The 17,878-nt window shown below is 40.2% G+C and overlaps 1 non-coding gene across 1 annotated transcript; it reads left to right on the top strand.

The window, feature by feature from the left end:
- The first annotated feature begins 13,796 nt into the window (after window positions 1-13,796).
- Window positions 13,797-13,959, top strand: LOC150016886 (U1 spliceosomal RNA). The gene has a single exon (XR_016510250.1). It is a non-coding gene; the product is annotated as a U1 spliceosomal RNA (small nuclear RNA).
- Window positions 13,960-17,878: the final 3,919 nt, after the last annotated feature.

The following is a 17,878-nucleotide window of genomic DNA, read 5'->3' as shown; positions in this document are numbered from 1 at the left end:
AAGAAAGTTGAAGACTATGATCACACCATCTCCCTTCTAGAGGTTTCAGGTGAGACTGTCCCAGGATTGGAAGGGAGGAAAGAATCAGGCATTAGATGGGAGACTCAAGGTTTTATTTAGACTTGGTAGGTTCTTAAATACTTGAAAACAAGTACAAGTTGCCAAAAGGAGACTGTTCTTACAACTATATAAAAGAGTCAAAACTATAGGATTTGCCCAAGGTATCATCAGAAAGGGGAGTCAACAAAACATCTTAAAAGATAGTGATGAGAGCAGGGGATAATAATGTGTCCAGTTACACCCCCAAAGCACACTTAAAATATGAAGCAATGTTTGACAAAGAAATTCTGGTTGAGTTAAAGCAGACCATCTAAAGTGGTATTAAGGCAAAAAAAAAAAAAAAAAAAAAGATACAAAATTCCATAATAGGATTTTTTAAAAGATACTTGAGAAACAAGTGCTCACCTGTGGAGACTGGCTTGTGATCAGTGAGGAAGGAGGATTACTTTTCATTTTATACCTCCCTGCACTGTTTGAGTTTTTACCATGAACATATGTTATATTTATCATTAAAATATCAAAAGCAACATTTCCATTTATTTCTAGATATAAGGCAACCTTTGGGAAAATAAAAAATAAATTTCAGTCAAGCCTCCAGCTGCTTTGTCTATGTACTTCTGAAGAATCAGGACAAATAAAAGTGATATTATTTTCAGAAAACAATGACATATTCTTCCTTTTATTACACCAATCAGTAAGTAAGGGGAAAGAATCTGCCAAGGTCTCTTCATGAAAATTCCCCTCTGCCTTGGCTTGTGTGTAACTGGTACTCTCTATATTGCGGTTCACTTATCGCGGCCTCACTGTATTGCGGGATCTTAAAAAATATTACATTTAATTATTTATTGCGGAGTTTTTGCTATATCACTGGATTTTGTGGTACTGTATACGTATGTTGTTAAAGTTATGTAGGTTTAAGAGTGTAGAATAGACTTCCAGCCAAGATGGAGGCATAGACAGACAGCCTGCGTCTTCCTCCACAACTGAGAAGAAATACAACTACCTCAAAACTAGAAACAACCAGAAGTTCCAGAAAATCAAACTACATGGAAGTCCAGCAAACAAAAATACAAAGAAGAAATACTCATCGAGACAGGCAAGAATGACAGTGACCAACATGGCCTTGGAAGTACCTTGTGAACATGGCAAAGCTGCCCTCTTGGACCCCAAAGCACTACATGGATTAGAGGTTCAGAAAGTGACATAGTTTCAAGGTTAAGAAGCCTCCATAAATGAAATTTCCCTGTGGGCCACGGGAAAATGGAACTACATCTTTTCAGCACCAATAATTCTTCAGAACTCAATATTAACTTGAATCTGACTCTAATATCTGAGATTTGATGGTTGCTCCAATTGTAAAATGGTAAAAGAAGAAAAAAATATTGATATTTGGCAAATGGTGTTCATTTTTTCCTGTTCCTTTTATATCTAGTGAAAATCTTCACAGGTATGTTCTCTCACAGTTTCTAATATACATACAGGTGAATAGACAGGATAGAGATAAAACATTAGGAAAATATTTCTGGTTGGAAATAATATAACCTGTATTGGAATTGTGCTGTGGGAGCACCTAATAACTTAGGTATCTTTCTGAGCTGAACTTCACCAACTGAGATTCATTCTGTTCTTAGCACCCTTGCCAGCAATTATTGTCCTATACTTAAGCTTCACATCCAATATACATGTCACTTCGGGATACTGAGAACATAGTCCCTCTATTTCTATTGTAAATATAATATGACCCTTTATGGGCTCTGACATGCCTACAAGAGAGGTTTTCTTGTTTTTGTTTGGTTTTTTTTTCCCCCCTTAAGATGAGATTTGTACTTTCCTGGGCTGTAATTAGTAAAAAGCTATTATTTTAAAGTTTTTTTAATGTTTTGGTGTCTTGGTTCATAATACTGATATATCTTTTTCATTTCTTCCTCAAAGTTTTTAGAGTTAACAATCAATGATATTCCAATTCAGGTGCAGCTGAAGAAATCACTTTTCTTTTTCTTGTCCGTACCCCTTAGAAACTTCTCAGTAGCCAGTTGATAGTGACTCAGAAATTTTATTTTTTCCAAAGGCACAGACACAAGTGATTTATTGTGTTTTTAAAAAGTGATAAAAGGGAATATTAATTCTGGAATATTTTTAATCAGTTTAATACTATTATACACTAGAGAAAACAATTCCACACACATTCCCTCTCAGAGCTGGTAGTTTTATATTTACACAGTGTTATTACAGAAATTTTAAATGTTAATTAATCTATAGTATATAATGTTACTTCAGAAAACATAAAAAATCATTTTTTTAATAGCCATGCTCCCATTTTTGATGAAAGCTATTCAGTTCATTCTAATGTAGTTTAACGCTTAAAAAATGCATGAGATATTGTAGTTTTGTTTGTTTTTTGTAACGTGGACATGAATGTCATTTTCTATATGAAGCTACCCTTTCTCAGAAATTATACTGAGTTTTTCTTTGGTATATCTGGAAAAGAAACTCCAAAGTCAACAGATGTCTTTTCATCTCCAGCCCAACTACCTATCATAGTTTCAGAGGAATCTGCTGATTAGTAATTTTGAAAAAAAAATTACATTATAACTAATTGTTCATACTTATTTAACTGAAGTGCAAAATAACTTCATTATGTCTAACTTGGTGAAACTGGAATATATTGTATTAATGAACGTCACTTAGAAACCAGATAATTCATTGCATCTCCATAGAGGTGTATAAGGTGTGTGTCAAAGCAAGAGAAGAAATAACAACAAAATCACTTTTGTAAAACCAGAGTATGCGGGGAGAATTTTTGCAGGTTCTACCTCCTACCCTCAGATCTTTCAATAAACAAAAGACACAAGGGACAACTAAGAAGGTAGCAGTTAACTTCATCTCAGGGAGTCTGTGAATGCTATGTTGAAAGTAACACAGTTCACCTAAATCTTGATGGATAAACGGAAAATTTCCTGCATTGAAAGGATGAGAAGGATGTGTGAAACAGAGAGAAAAACAGTTTCCAACACCTAGGATCTTGGAACACCATTTAATCACTTCTTGATCGATTAATGAGATAATGAATAGAAATAAAATTGTAAGATAATAAAATTAATATGTATGCCTTGAGAAAAAAAAAGAGTGTAGAATAAACTTAAGGTTCCTACTTTGTAGGGGGGTCTGGAACTTAATACCCATGCTAAGTGAGGGACTACTGTACTTCTTACACTAGAGTACAATATAGGAGGTTCTGAAGCAGCCCCGAGGGCTGTGGGCTTTGAGCCTTGTGGCACGGCCATGCCTGGGATGGGGCCTGCAGGAAACACATTGATTGGTGTGTGTGGGCAGGAAGATCGTATTACTGAGAAGGTAGTTCCAGCACAATGCCAATACTGTCACTGAAACTTACAACACAAATCCTCCAACTCCAATTATCACTCATTTTCTCCACCTTCTTCTCCACCTTCTTATCGCTTGTGTTTGACAGCTGTTCAGTGGCAATGAAAGAAAGGATTTCCTTCTCAAGGTATTATGCTGGTTGGTCAGATTAACCTCTGGAAAGATTTAATTATCTCATTATCTCAGAGAAGGCAGTCCCTTTGACAACAATCCGTTTATCTATCTTGTCCAAACTGGTATTTGCTTGGATGATTCTCATCCTGAGACTCAGCCCCCGTCACCATGCACACTGTGAGTGGGCTTCATCAAATGCCGGAGGCTAAGCCTCTTCTCGGGAAACATTAATTCTGTAGCTGCCTATTTCCAGTTATATCTTGATACACAGAAATGTGCTTGAGGTTGTCTATCAGGATAAGCATTAAAATTAGGTCACAAAAAAAAGGGGGGGTTACAAAACAATCTATGGAATGAGCCCTTCAAAATGAGTATGTGCAGAGCAAGGAAGTCTAGAAAACTACATCAAGATGTCAGGGATTACCTCTGTGTGGTGGGATGACTGCTTATCTTTATTTGCTTTAAGCTGGTGCATGTTCTGATTTCTTTTTCCCGTATCCATATATTGCCTCTTTACTCACATAAAATATTGAAGGTATTTTAAATATCTAAGTGTTTCCTCAGAGTCATGGAATTTTTAAAAGATGACCGGGGATGACTCCTAACTTGAGAAATAGCTCTAAAACAACCTTATTCCGGAATTTTCAGACATGACATTCTAGTCTCTTTTTTTCCAATTCTGATTCACTTGATTGTGGAAATTTTTAATCCAAAACAAATCTACTTCCTGGTTTTCTGATTAAATTTCTAGGCAGAAGGGAATGGAGGATTTTGTGGTATTAATAATTGAGTAGTATATCAAGTAGGCTCGCGTTCAGTATCTTTGCAAACTGTGTAAGTATGTGAGTATGTGTCAGTGAAAGTGCGTAGGGGTGTGTGTGTTTGTGTGTGTGTGTGTGTGCGTGTGTAAAACCTTCTCTAGAAGGTTCAGTGGGCGAGGGTTACAATTAAAGCAATGAACCTTCACAGGAGCCCTCAGCTAGAGATAGCAGCAAATCCAAGACAAGGGGAGCGTGTTCCCCAGCACCCACTCCACACTGTCGACTGCACACTATGGCATTCTCTGGCAGTACAACTTTACATGAGTCCACAGCTTTCAAAGCAGGAATCTCTTCTCGGCATGTTGGTGGCTCAGGAAACTGACCAGCAGCAAAGGAATGGGGAAAAAATGGTCACAACTGTCCAATCTTCTAATGCTGGCATTTGGGGCAGGATATCTGGGGTGTTTTCTTACAGCAAGCATGCTAAGAACTACAGCTCTTCCATAATACAGTGGGTTCACATTAGGCTTTGTGAAGATCCAAGCATTAGTATTCCTTTGCCTTTCCTGAGTTTAAAATCTAGAGCGACTGAGAAGAGGAAAATCGAAGTGTCAGCTTTACTTTTCATAAAGCTATTAAAGAACATGGCTTAGGTATGGCAATTTTAAGCTGCTGCCACTGTACCCCAAAATTAGACAGCTAGGCATATGCAGTAGTGAAACTGCAGGCCCGTATGTGTGTTCTGGGCCCCCCCAATAAATTCATAGAAGAGAGCAGTATCGGATTGCTTGCTCAGTTCAGGCAGGCAGATCCCTGTTAGAGAACAAGGGAGGGAGAGATGGTACTGCAAACATACATAGCTCCTCTTCTCAACTTATCAATGCAGTAATAGAGGTATGTGAGGAGGACGGGGAGAGAGGCCAGGAGTGGACGTACAGTACATCACTCTTGATAGGATGTAGAATACAGGGAAATAAACTACTCACTCATAATGTTTGGTCTTACCCTCATTCTAGTCCTCACAACCACAACTACCTCTATAAAGTTGTCAAAAAGGTGACAGGGGCACCTAACGAGAAAATTGAACCTCTTTGCTTATCTTCACAATGGCACCTTGGTCCAAATCAGCAATAACCTAATAAGGCTTCTCTGTTGTAATCATCAGGGAGGGCTTTTGTCCATATTCAGGTGGCTTGGGAACCACTGAACTCAATGACTCTGGTCTCTTCTACGTCCAAAATTTTATGATTTTCACTTCTTCCCTAAGGTATCACCACCCACTACATATGTTAAGTAATCTTGAAATAAAAATAACAAAATTTATGTGAATAGGATGAAAAATGGGCTAAAACATTTTCATGCAATTTAATATCATTATTATAAAACCAAGGGAAAAGATCTGAAAAGCTAAATGCTTAATCATTTGGAAAAGTTGATGAATTAAACATTCAAATAAGAGCAACATTAAGCTATGATTGATAATTTTCTCCTCTGTGAAACGTACAGTGGACTAGAAGATAGCTTAGCAATTTTATCCATATCATGCAATTTTCTCATATCTATTTATTACTCTAATGGATTTTCACTTTGAAACTCAAGTCATCTGGGACATAATATAAATAAGCAAAACCCAGCTAAGCTGCCAGATTTGGAGCCCAATTCTGGGTGTGCCCGCAAAGGTGGTGGTGAAGTGTGGATATTGCCTAGAGCAAGTCTTGAAGCTACCAAAAAATAAATGTATTCTTGTTGTATGTGCCCCTCCCAAGTTCACACGTTGGAATCTTCATGCTCAATGTGATGGTGTTTGGGAGGTGTTAGGTCATGAGGGTGGAGTCCTCATAACTAGGGTTTGTTCCTTTTGAAAGTGGCTCCAAAGTAACCCCTAGTCCCTTCCATCTCCTGAGGATACAATGAGAAGTCTATGACCCAGGAGACGACCTTCACCCAACCATGCTGGCACCCTGATCTCAGACATCCAGCCTCCAGAACTGTGAGAAACCAAATTATGTTTTTTATAAGATACTCAGTCTGTGGTATCTTGTTATAGCAGCCCAAACAGACTAAGACACCCACTCACACAAGATACACCTCAGTTCTAACTCAGGGAGAAATTTACTTCTCCTTAATTTGCTTTGTTTGCCCATGTTGAAATGGTCCCAGAGGATAACCACAGATAAACCAAAGCACTAAGTTACAAACAGGCCAAACAGTCAGAGTGTTAGGAAGAATAAAAGAGGCTTTGCCCTTCATCCATTTGTATTTTCAACAAGAATTTTTTGAGTACCTACTATGTGCCAGGCACGTACTGTGCAATGAACTAGGGACCATAGTTATAAATAAGATTGAGTTCTTATTTTGGATTTTCTTCCAAATGAAGTATTTTCAAAACCGATTGGAACAAAGTGAACTAAATTAGGCAGGACCGTGATAAAGAAGGCATGATAAATTATTCCAAGCAGAATAATTTGGTCTACTGTTGATTCATGACAAATGTCCCAGGCCTACAGCCAAATGAAAAAAAAATCATATGTGTGCATGTATGTGCACAAGTGCATGTGTTGTGTGAGGTGGCCTCCTTGGAAGATTTATCCTAACCCTACTCCCTCTGACTTCTGTGATATTAAAGGGGTTTTTATAAAGTATAGTATTAGTAAATGGTTGATTTTCCTTTTGATGTCCTTATTTTGCAAACTAAAAAGCTAGCACCCTATGCCAGTCCCCAAATTGTTTTGGAGATTTTACCTGCTCTGATTACTAAAAGTTTGGGAATTTTCTGCTAGAAAGACTGAGGAAGATGTACAGGCTGAGCTGGCAGATGAAATGCACCTTGGAAGACAAAGGGAGCTGTTAAATCTCTGATTAATAGAGTTGACATAGTAGGAAAGGCAGGTTGACACACAGTTAAGTGCAAAATCATTGAGTCAGCTCGCTGTACTTTGTTGGCTGATTCTCAAGACTGTTTTAAGACTTGACTGTATCACAGGTTTCTTTGGATGTATCAATAGGATCTATTTTCCTTCAGGAGGTCAGAATGCCCTGATTAGCAGTGATCATTTCTGATTGTCTAGTGTTCACTGTGTTTGGGATAAGACTAAAAAAAAAAAAAAAGCTGGGAAAGTTCTCAGTAGGAGATACACACACCTTGCTCTGAACAGAATAAACCCTACTTTCGTTATTCCTGAATAAGACAAAATAAAGTAAGTCATAAGGAACCAGATATGGGTTATACACAGCAGAAGTTCCCATGACTTCGGGAAGATCTTACACAATGCACTCTGTAGAAGTAAGCTCTTTCCTGGATTATGCATGGTCCTGGCCCAGATGATATTATCTTTTGAAGTTGAAAGAAGGGAGATAAGGGGGAGAAGACTAGCATGATTTTGAAATAGGTGAGTAAACCAAAGTAACAGATCAGTGGCAGATGCAGAAATCTTAAACAATACATCTTATATGCTTAATACTCTTCTCTTCAGACACTTACTTTTTGGTCCAATGTTTAAGTTCATAATTAATTTTATTTTCTTGGGTGTAGGTCTGTCATTTTTTATTTAGTCCCCTTTTCTTTCTCCCCCCTTTTCCAAATGCATTAGTTGCCATAGAAACCTTGCTGCTAATTCTAGAAGTGGAGTTCAGGGAGATCTATAGACAGAGGAAGAGAGATTTAATCTCAGGGTTTGAAATTCAGAACCCAAGTAGGAAGATGGCAGAACTTGAATAAACCACATGTAACTTCAACCTCACAAATACATCTTACTCGAGCCAGATCATTTTTGAACCAGTTAATAAAACTCTGACAGTAAAATCATTGAACAGAGGCAGAAGTTTCTGTGCTATTCTTCACTGGAGCTTTTCACATAAACTAATCCATCAAGGAAAGTGGTTCCCAAAAAAGCATCTTACTGACAAATTTATGTTTCTTTATCTTTCAATTGCTAGCCAGAGTGAAGTTCTTTCAAACAATTGCCCTCTTTTCTGCCGGTACCCATGTTACACACTGCCTTCTGCTAAATGTTATAAGTTAGAGCCCTCAAGCCTTTCAGACTTTCTCAATCACCAAGAGGAGGTTTCTCCAAAGAGCCTGTTAAAAGCAGCCAGGTCAAGAGTAGTAGTTAGAACATTGTCCTCCCAGGGGTAGACCATCACCATACCTCTCTCTCCAACATTTCCCCTGGCCATGAGTTCCGGGATTTCACCACGAGGATGAGCACCCACCACTAGCTCAAAGTGGACATTTTATTTCTAACCCTCTCATCCAAGCACACTGACTCTATGCATTGCCAACATGTAATACAACAATTAAAAGTTAATGCTGAGTTCCTTTATAACCCAGAGTGTTGTAAGAGTCATAATTAAACTTGTATTTCACCTAATTCATTTAGTTCCTCTTTTACTTTGGGGGTTTTTACACTGGGGAGAATATTTACGCAACTAGTGAATTTGTGTTCTGCTTTTCAGGCAGTGCTCTCCATATCACGTGGAGCTGGACTTTGGGAAAATTTAATCTGAACCTCGGGACTGCAGGATCTGATTTAAATGTTCCAGCTCCTTCTCACCAGTAAGTTGGTGGGGAAGCATAAACCTTATCAATGTGTACCAGCTAGCAATCAGTGAGCTCAACAGAGGGAGTGAAAGAGCGTTCAGTAAAAGGACTATAATACTAAGATGTAGGGAGAGTGAAGGAAACAAAGAGAAGACAGTATCTAGAACTAGCAAGAGTGTGGAGTCCTCTGGATCTGAAGGGGCCACTGGAACGCAGCAAGAAGCTGTAGGAGAAGAGTCAGTTGAGAGGAACTGTGGCATGTAGTGGAGGAAAGCAGCCCCTGCCAGACCACAGTCCAGCCTAGAGGGAGGGGAACGGGGTTGGGAATCTTGTGACCTCTCTCACGTCCTACTGCCTGATGAGCTGCCTACTTTTAGCTGAACCTAGCCAGAAGAGAAGAGACATGGGAGCCAGGAGATCCTTGGAGGTCCATTTCCTGGTACAAAAATTTTGACGGAAATAAAAGAAGGGAAATCAAGAAGGGGCAAACGGAATATTCAGCACACAAGGTTTTCTGTTTGGAGACTTAAAATGAGCCAGTGCCCAACAAAGGATGGGAGGCTCCTCACAAGAGCTGCTATTTGTCTTGGGAGTTTGAAGCATCTACCTTATTATTGAAAGAGGAAAGACACACAAACCCCTGGAAAACATTCACAAGCACACAATGGACATACCACCAAGATAGGGGACTCAAATGTGCGTGTGGGAAACGAAATGTCATGCCACATCTTGAAGGAGTGACTTCTGTTAGGTCTTTGCTTTGCACAGACTAATAATTCAGACTCTGGGAGAAGCCATCATCATCACAATTTTAATAGTTGACATTAATTGGACACACCATGTGCCAGACATCATTTGAAACACTTTGCTCAAATTAACTTACTTAATTCTTGCAATAATTTTGTGAGATAAGTAGCATATTACACTTATTTTCTAGATGAGGAAAATTGACTACGAAATAGAGAAATTCCATACCAGTTCAGTGGTAATACCAGGCTCTGAACCCAGGCAGTCTGATTCCAGAGCCCACAGTCTTAAACTCTACACTTAACTGTCTCTCACAATCCTATTTATTTTTCCATGTTAACAACATCTAAAATTATATCTGAAAAGGTGTGAACGTACCTATACAGCATTACAAAATTTCTCAGCAGAAATGGCCAGTAGCAGCTCATCTTATTAGTTGGTAAATATGCACAGATCCAAAGCACTGATGGAGAGCCAGTATTAACTTACCAGAGCTGAGAATGCTTTGTAGTGCCAATGTCAGCATTAGGACTCATATCCTGATCATTTGTCCACAGCTCTTTCAACTTCATTGTAGTTTTCCCTGTATAAAAAGAAATTGTACTGGGCGTTACATGGAACCAAAAAAGAAATCAGGCAAGAACCTCCCTTTCAGGGTTAACCAGAATCTGAAAGGTCTTGCCTTCAACTGTGATTCTCCGTAAAATAGAATGGTGTTCAGAAAGGTAGCTGTTTTCTTTCAGAGGAGCATCTGATAGGGTTTGGTAGAGGAAATGACCTCTGGTTTAGGGTTTTCAGGATAGGTAATAAAGAAGAATAATATCTAGGTCATGGTGTTTATTCAGAGTCACCAGGGATCCAATTTAGAGGCAAAATGGCTGCCTCCTGAAAACCTGAGAAACATTGAAGTTAGTGAGTTTGTGGGGCAGGAAATTTGTAGATGCTAAAACCCCAAGATCACCTTGCCTTTACCCACAATTCAGGGTTCTTCAGCCCCATCATCCACATGGATGCCATCATTCAGTTCTTCCCATAAGAACTGGGCAGTGGAAGGATCGGGGATGCCAATGAGAAGAACAATTGCAGAATGCTGGTGGGTGCATTGTTCATTGTTGTAATCGGATTGCCAATTTTTGGTACCTGATTAAATAGGGAAATGTAATAACTAGCTGAAATAAGACTTTCAGAGAGGGCAGAGGTAGCTTCTTCACTTGAGAAAATGAGCTCCAGCATTTGTGACAAAGTGCAAAGCCCCCCTTTGTTCTTGCTGATAAGGCGGGCAGGCCAGGTAAAGGGCCTTCAAGCTTGAGTGTTCCTACTTTTTCTTCCATTGTCTCCAGAGTCAGCACATTCACCACTTTGTCACCATCTCTCACTCTACTGTCAAGGTCCTTCTTTGAAATTCAAATAAAATTACTTGGAAAAGAGATGAGTCCTCCATGAAGCCTTCTTTCTTGGATTCAGTTTCCTGACCTGCAAACTCCTGACCACCTCCAATGCCCCCTTAACACCACTGACCCCCCTTCCCTCCTCATGCCATCTCCTCCAATGACATTGGAAGGCTCTGTCTCTGCGTACAATTATTCCATAAGCCTCATGGGGAGTGTCAGAACATGGAGGCAGCTAGAATGCACACCTGGACTTTTGGTATATGTTAATCAACCCGGCCCTGGACTTAACCTTTCCCAAAGGATATGCTGATGGACTGAAACCAATCCCAGGGGAAATGGTAACGGACCTAGCTCTATATGTTAACTAACTGGTGTTGTGGGGGGGGAGCAATGAAATGTAAATGACCTACTGAATATGTTGATAAGCGAACTCACCCTTACCAAAATGGGTAGTGGACAAGTATAAAAAATGTGCCTGCAGAAGTGCAGGTGGGACTCCCACAGGCCCATGAGGAGGACCAGGAGTCCCCATTTCCCATTCCCCTTTCCCTTACTCTCCATTCCTCTTGCTCCTACAGGCCCTTGAGTTGGTCCAGGAGCTGCCTCTCCCCTTCCTCCCCTTCCTCCCCTTCCTCCCCTTTTCCCTCAATAAACCCACTGCCTGACCCACAGTGGTCTCCGGGTGATTTCTCAGAGCAAGGCTGCCCTGACAGGGAGTACAGGACATTCTTGTTCTGTATATCCCATAATGCCTACTCGTAGTCAGAGCATAGTAAAAGTTTACTATTTTAGTATGATTAGGTTACAGGGAGGGGAAGAGAAAAGAGAGGACTAATGAAAGAGGCTTCTCAATGTTTTCTTATTCTTAGAAACTCCTGGTTTAGAAATTCCCGCTTTGCTCTGAAAAAACACTTGACTGTTTCCAGAGGCACTCTGTGTGGAGTGAACCAATTGTCTGCTCAGGTAAAACAAGCCTTATTGTTTCTGCACTTTCCCTGAAGAGCTAGAGAAAACACTATTTCTAATTGCTGTGCTCAGCCTTACCTCAGACAGAGGGAACTATTCCTGGAGCTCACTTATTAATCATGGATGTCATCAAACCTAGTTTTGTCACTCATAACAGCCATCCAGCAAGATCCCTCACGTAACACACTTCCTGTGGTACACAGTGACTTAGTGATCTGTGCAAGAATTCAACACTAAAACCCATCTCAGGCCGCAGTGTACTTGAACACATTCAACCTCACAATTCCATTCAGGCTCATAAAAGCCACCCCCTCACCTGCAAAGCAATGATTCAAGTACAGTTTGGGGTGGCCTCCTTTAGGGAACAAATTAATTAGACACATCAATGAGACTACCTAATGGTAACGAAACATTGTTAACTTGTCAAAATTGTATCCAAGGTCCCTCTAGGTAGAGGATGTGAATTTTTATCATCAACACTTGGAAGAATTAAATCCTCTAATTCTTGGGCATGAATAAAACAAAATAAACCCAAGAGCAATTTTTATGTAATTAATGACAGGGAGGAGCCAGCATAGTACCAGATTCTGAGAAGGGAGGGCTCCCCTGTAAGCAGATGAGGCTCACAGCTGGCCTTTGGATGACGGCTAGTGTTCTGTGCTGAGAGAAGAGAGCAAGAAGCCAGTCAGAGTGAATGGGATGGTCAGGGAAGTGGCAGAATGTGGACCAGAGTGTAAAATCTGCCATGCGGTTGGAGAAGGAGTGGAAGATACAGTTGAAATGAAGGTTAATGCCAGATTATGGAGAACAGTGAGAATCAGTCTACAAAGTGTGAACTTTAATGACACAGAACTATCTAAAAACCAGCTGCCAAGAGTAAGATGGACTGCTCCTAATGCAGTGTTCTTCCATTATTAGAGATGTGTCAGCTAACATTAGACCTGTTAAAAGTGAGCAATTGGAAGTTTTCTGCTCTATGCTATGGAATGCAGGATTGGCTGACCCAAGAGAGAGATGCAGAGGAGCTTGGAATGTGGAGTCAAAGACCTCGATTTGAGATCAGACTTGCCCCTTATGGCTTTTGTTATGTTATTATCACCATGAGCCTAGTTCTATCATCTGTGAGAGGAGCATAATTGTGCCTGCCTTGTAGAGTGGTTGGACATTCAGAGCACATGCAACATGGGAATCTACTATGCAAAAGTAGAATACATTATATTATTATTAATGAATGCTAAACAAACTAACTTCCAACTTTTAACCCTGTGGTTATATCCTCGAAGCGTATGATCCAGAAGAGTGTGCAATGATAGAATTATAAGAACAATGGAACATTTATCAGGCAAGTTAGTTTGGAGAAAAGAGAAAGTACAAATAGGAAGAAATTTCCTAATAGCCTAGGAAGGAGTCACAGGCTGGGAAATGGCCAAACTAAGATAGGAACAATTAGGAAAGGGAAGAGGAGAGAAGTGATTTTTTAAAAAATCGTAAAGGGAGAATTTCGTCAGAAGGATATTCAGGAATCAAAGGTTACTCTAAGATCACAGGCAAAATAATCTGTTTGAAACTTCCCAGTTCCAGTATTTTCAGATTAAGGGAGAAGCTGTCTAGAGCTTCACTAAGCAATACAGTAGCCATTTGCCACATGTGGCTATTGAGCACGTGAAGGGCAGCAAGTCCCAACGGAGATGTGGGACAAGTGTAAACTACAACCAAATTTCAAAGATCTAATGTGGAGAAAAAAGGATGTAAACTATCTCAATAATTTTTATATTGCTTACATATTGAAATAACATTATTTAGGATATACTGAGTTAACGCAAAACATTTTTCACACTTACCTGGCAGGGGCGATACCATGATCACGAAGGTGGTTTTCCCAGGGCGAGGCTCGTCCATTGCACTCCAGGTGTGCTGGCCCCTGCGATTTCCCCAGATGTGGGAAACTCGACTGCATAACTTGTGGTAGTGGGGACTGCGTTCGCACTCTCCCCTGGGGGAAAAAAAAAACTATATTTTTTCAATGAATTTCACATGTTTCACTTTAATTTTCAATGTGGCTACTAGAAAAAAAATGAAATACAGATGTCGTGATAGTAGAGGATTTCTGTTGAATTGCACTGGTTTAGCGTATAATTCTCAATAGAATCACAATGGAGCCTTTGCATCTAGACATTCCAGAGGTCTCTCCCAGGCTACATGAATCATCAGAACCTGTGAAGGACCCTCTGTGTTTTATTTTTAAAAAGCACCCCAATCCAATGATTAAGAGAGCCATAGAATTTTGTATTAGAATATTTGTGTGCTTCTTAAGCTTTGTTTTAGTTTGTACAATTATCTCCTGGGGAGTTCATTAAGAAACAGATTCCAGCCCCAGATGTTTTGATGAGTTAGATCTGGGAGGGGCCTTAGGTCCCCTGGAATCTTAATTTACTGAGTTTTCCATGTGATCTGACATGCCTGTGAGCCAAGCCTGATTTTGGAGAAGTGCCACACTCCAAAAAGGAAGAATTGTGATAGTAAACAGGTGGGTTAGGAACACCACCACACCACGCAGCGCGCCAGCAAAGCAGGGCAGAAGGTGGAGGGAAAGAGGAGGAAAATAATTATTCAAAGAACTTGTTTTTTGACATTTCAAAAACTTTTCAAAAAACTCTTAAAGGAAATCATAACTGTTTATCTTGCTTATGCTTACGTTTCTATTTAGAATTTTTTCTATTATTTTGAATTACATGACAGAGGTGGGTACTATAACTCTTCGGAATTTTGAATCTCGAAATATCTCATCCTGGTTTTAGGTAAGAATAAAAATATTGCCCCAAATATGGAGGCTGCTCCATCATCTTCTTCTATAGGTCATCAGTATCAGAAGGGTCTGCACATACACCAACATTCAGATTTATTAATCTTGAAGGCATAATGTTTCAACTTTTTATCTCAATTCACTGGGTTTTGGCAAATCAGATCTTCCACATGAAAAGGGAAAAAAAACTACCATATGCAGTGGAAGATGGATCTTCTAGTAGAAAAACAGTGCCTGGCAGGAGTGCTTTGGCTCATTCATTACCCAAATTTAGGTCTTTCTTACAGAGTCCTAGGTAAACATCACAGCACAAGAATCAGTGCACCCTGGGCAAGTGACTTCCTGCCTGCAGAAAGTAGCCATCTGAAAACTGGATTCTAGTGCTAGGTAAAAGCCCACCGCTGGGAGCCCAGGTGCCCCATTCACCATCTCTGCAAATCACACCAAGAGTTGGAGCCCTGCCCCCTTTTTTAAAAAATTTAAAACGAGTCCTAAATGGTCAGAACTTTTACCTCTGATGTGTTTTGCTTCTTCTAACTAGCAAGAGCCTTGCCATTAATAAGAATTACTTTGAGCTGATTCAGATTTAGAATTCCAAGATTTAATAAAATTTCCACATTACTTAGTTTAGAAAATTAGTAAGATGTATACAGTGATTAGCAGGAGATGACCACCATGGTAAGTGACCCCAGGAAAATGACACTATCTTTTTCGCTCCTGGGAAACCTTTAACATCGGGTGACCTCCTATTCACCTTTCTGTCTCCCTCTCTCTCTGTCCCCCTCTAGTAGTCATGATGGCATTACTGAATGCCCCATACTTGTGCAAGCGCCCTTCTTTGTGACCATAGAACATATAGCTGAGGTCAGAGACACAATTTTGAAACACAAGGAAACTAAGTTGGCCACCGAGGAATCAAGTCAATGATCCCAGCCTATCCAACCCCAGACTCCAATAGACTCAACCAGCCAATACACATGGGTAGAGCACCACACTGCCCTGCACGGAGGCATCTCCCAGGAGACATGGGCTCTTAGCACCAAACATACGTAAGCAATCTTCAGAATGGTACCTTCGTCAACTTCTCCTTTATTGATGGAGGACTACAGCATAGAGAAGTTCAGGGACTTGCAAAAGGTGATAAAACTAGTGAATGGCAGAGCAGGGGCCAATGCCCAAGATTCAGTTCCTAGTTTTAAACTCTCTTTTTCAGAATAAAGAAATGGGGAGGAATCATACTTCCTGTCTTCAAGTTATATTACAAACTTAAGGTAGTCAGTATCTGTAAGTCAAATCATTATGCTGTATGTACACCTTAAACTTGTGCTGTGTATCAATTATATCTCAGTAAAACTGAAATAAAAACCTATTTTTAATTGTTATGGATGTAATTAAGAATTATATGCCTTAAATACTGAATTCAGGTCACTTTTTTCCATCTTCAAAGTAGATGCTTTTAATCACAGTGTTACACCACCCCTTAGTACCTCATTACCCTCCAGGGATGATCGATTTATTTAGAGTCTAACAGCTAGCTCATATTATTGCCAAAACTAGACCCCAACCATACGACCCCCCTGCCCACCCCACACCCCACATAGATCTACCATCTCCAGTAGCAATTGTCACTTTAGCAGGGGAGGGTGCGTGTGGGGGTGAATTATTGTCAGCAGAGCCCTTTCCTTAAGGCCACTGGACCACCAGCTCTCCCAATTAGAAAGCACGTTCACTCAGAGAAGGAGTGCAGACGCCTAGGACGTCTTCAGGAGAAGGGGATAGGGTGCTGAGAGCGTGTTAGAGAATAGAGCAAACGTACTACTGCATTCACAGCTGTGCCATGAACCAGCCCGGCTTTAGAAGACAAGGGAGACAAGCCCCAAAGTTCCCTCCTCAGGAACCTCACCTTCCTATTCACCTCTCCTCACCCACTTCTCAAGTCTTGGAGTCGGACTTCCTTCTCACCCTCAGCTGATGACCTGGCTGGAGACTCGTAATCATCAAATTTACCATCCAAATGAGGACAATTTAATAGTGATTTAATAAACATGTTGGTGCATCAGGCATAAAGCAAGATGTGCTGGTCCCCTCAATGAATGGTCACCTTATAATGCCTCCCAGTTGCCTTTCCTGCAGAGCAGACTTTGATGGGCAGTGGAAGCAAATGGCCCATCTGCAAAAGTGGGGCTTTCCCTGTGGGGCTCAGTCCAGGGTTTCTCCTCCTGTAGTGTCACCCCAGGTAGCAGCTGTTACTGCACATGGACCCTACAAGGGCAACAACTGGCAAAGCAGGTTGACTCATTTAATTCAGATTTGATTCCTTCATTAAAAATCTCTTCTTTTCTGAAGGAGGTGCTAACTGCAGATAATGTTTATGGAGGTGAATTTCTTAGGGAACTAGATCCAAAGGGCACCAAATGGAAAAGGCAGGACACGTGTTAGCCATAGAATTGGGTTTTTGTTTTGTTTGAATTTATTGGGCGTAATATTGGTTAATAAAATTATACAGGTTTCAGGTATACAATTCTACATTATCTGTTCACTGTATCGTGTGTTTACCACCCCAAGTCAAGTCTCCTTCCATCACCGTTTATCCCCTCCTTTACCTTACGACACTTTCACCTGCCTGGGAGAGGAGCAAAAGCGAAGGTTTGCTGCCACCTGCTGGTACATGTGAGTCCCTACTAGCAAGAAGTCTGCAGCGGGGCTCAAGACATTTGGGGTCTTCAGGAGGACGCCGGGAACCCAGACTTCTCAACTTATTTATATCAGAGCGAATCATGGGGCTATCATTTCAAGCATTTAGTCAACAAATATTTACTGTGTGTCCTCTGCAACTTAAACCAGGGGAGATATTTTTAAAATCATTAAAATGAAATTTTTGCTTGTGATGGGTTTAAATCTATTTCAGTAGAGAACAGAGATATTGTCTAATACATCTCTGTATCTTCAAAAAAATATATGTTAAAATTATTAGGTGTTTACCGAGGAAGAGGCATATTATAGTAATTTTTCTGTTTGTTTTAATTTTTATTAGAAAATCATAATGTGACACATAGAAGCTAATCCTGGAAAAATTTGTAAGGGGGGATTATATTATTACTACCTCTTTCTC

This window comes from Furipterus horrens, unplaced genomic scaffold (assembly GCF_987537825.1).
Source record: "Furipterus horrens unplaced genomic scaffold, mFurHor1.1.pri manual_scaffold_3, whole genome shotgun sequence".
NCBI lineage: Eukaryota > Metazoa > Chordata > Mammalia > Chiroptera > Furipteridae > Furipterus > Furipterus horrens.
The sequence above is the reverse complement of the archived record's forward strand: the minus strand, read 5'-3'. Positions and strand labels throughout refer to the sequence as shown.